This window comes from Pteropus vampyrus, unplaced genomic scaffold (genome assembly GCF_000151845.1).
Source record: "Pteropus vampyrus isolate Shadow unplaced genomic scaffold, Pvam_2.0 Scaffold592, whole genome shotgun sequence".
NCBI classification, from domain to species: domain Eukaryota; kingdom Metazoa; phylum Chordata; class Mammalia; order Chiroptera; family Pteropodidae; genus Pteropus; species Pteropus vampyrus.
Genome location: NW_011889373.1, coordinates 614,584 through 616,755, shown reverse-complemented (window position 1 = coordinate 616,755; position 2,172 = coordinate 614,584).

The window sequence follows — 2,172 nt, the reverse complement described above, 5'->3', positions numbered from 1 at the left end:
CATAGCAATCACTGCAAATTCCTTGCTACAGTTTAGCAGAGAGTTCTGAGTTGTGAGAATCTCATTGTTCTACTAGATAAGTAATCTGGCTAACCTTGGTTCTTGACTACTGTCTTTCTTATTGTAATGTTATAAATAGTGTGTTCTAAATAAACTCGGGGACACAGCTTGAATCTGTGCTCCCTCCTGCAATTCTGTCTGTCTTCCTTCTTTTCCTCAGTCCATGCTCCCCCTTTCAGGTACCCTCAATTACTTTGTCGGCTGGCTTCCGACAGAAATCAGCTTACAGGGACTCAAGGGTCAAAGCACCTCCTTAAGAAATACTTACATGTCCTATCTTGTGCCAAATTTTCTGTCAGGGTGTTTGTATCTCTATCATATTGTGTTTTGAGATTCTTTATCTATTCTGTAAACCAATCCTTCCTAGACGATGTGTTTGCAAAACGTTTTCTCCTCATGCGTGGCTTATCTGGTCATTATTTTTTTAAGGTATCTTTTGATAAACAGCCATTATTTTTAATATAGTTGAATTTATCGATTTTTTCTTTATGGTTTGTGCTTCGTGGGCCTTGTTTTATAAGTCCTTTTTTTCCTACTCCACATTAGTAAAGATAGCGGCCTATATTGTCTTCCAAAAGTTTAAATGGTTTACCTTTCACAGTTCAGTCTTTAATCTACACAGAATCTTTGTTTATGTATGGAGCAATGTAGAGAGGCAATCCCTTTATTTGCATTTGAATAACCGATTATCCCAGCATCATTTATTATCCTAAAAGTCATTCCTTTTCCCACCAGAGCATTCGATCCCAACACCAGTACCACACTGTCTTAATTACTATAATCTCATTACCTAAAAAAGAAAAAAAGAAGAAAAAGGAACTCCAAGCTCCCAGACACCAGCCAAGGGCGAAGTTTGGAAGCAGGTCTTTCTAAGAATACCAGTCTCGGGCCCATAATGTTAACCCTTTTCTGCAGAGGACAGTTGGCTAAGGCCTCAGATGATGCAATCAGCGGTATTAAAGAACCTGATGGGACAGAATGATGAGGTGAAGCCAACAAGGTAAAGCCTATTAAGGAAAAACAAGAGCCTGGAATTGAAGTCCAGAAGATCAATTACTAGCACTGGACAGAGGAGACCCAGCTTGACAGCAATTAATGAGAGAAACACCCCGGGGGTGGGTGGAGGGAGATGCTGCTCAATATGAATTAACAGTGTTAACTCGGCCATTGGATAAACTGATGGAATCTTACTCTAAATTAATGGAGTGTCATGTCCAGATCAATGGACACAGAACTCCCATAGTGTTCTCAAATGATCAAACATCATCTGGAAAATGTATGCCTTTCTAAGGTCCTGGTTCTAATACAGATATGAATAAATAAGATAAGTGCAGTGGGTAGTGTGAGTCGTTAGAGTGATGCTGATAGGCGAGCAGTCTTATTTTTGAAATGAGGTTTTGAACATTTTGAGATGAGTCATGGTTATTCTCCTTTGTTCCATTTGGCAGAATAGAGAACAGTGGTGGCACCTTTAGGGAGGCGGATGCAGATGCAATGAAGAAAGGAGTTAGAACAGGCCAAGGGCGGAGTTAGCTGACTTGGACAGGAATGTGTTCCCCATCAATGGAAGTATTCACACAGCTGGATGAACATGTATCTCTAGACTGGATGAGACATTGAACCCGAAGATCTATAGAGTCTCTTTGTACTCTAAAATTCTTGACCCCGTGGTTCTATTAATTTAGACATTTTCCATTGTGCCTATGGCTTAGACACTGCTGAATGGAAAGCCAAAGTAAAAGCAAGAGTGATCTTTGTCTCTGAATGTTTTTCTGAACATTATAGCAGGAACTATGGGAATGCTCGCAAGCACTGGGGGCTTATTTTATAACACTTCCTCTGTAAGCAGTCCCTAAATTGGGAGATGCAACCTTTTCTTTGGCAACATTCATGCTTGAAATTTCCATCTCTAACATTAATCGTTAAGGTTTATGTGACAAACATCAATGCACTACCTCAGTATGTAAACCTATTAATTTTTAGATGTGATTTCAGTGAACACCAGGAAGTTCCTTAGTCCCAACTGACCAGCACTCCTCCTGTTATATTTTGGTGAAGAAAAAAATTTTCCTCTACTCTCAAAGTTCTTTTGGCTGGTCTAATGATCAAATA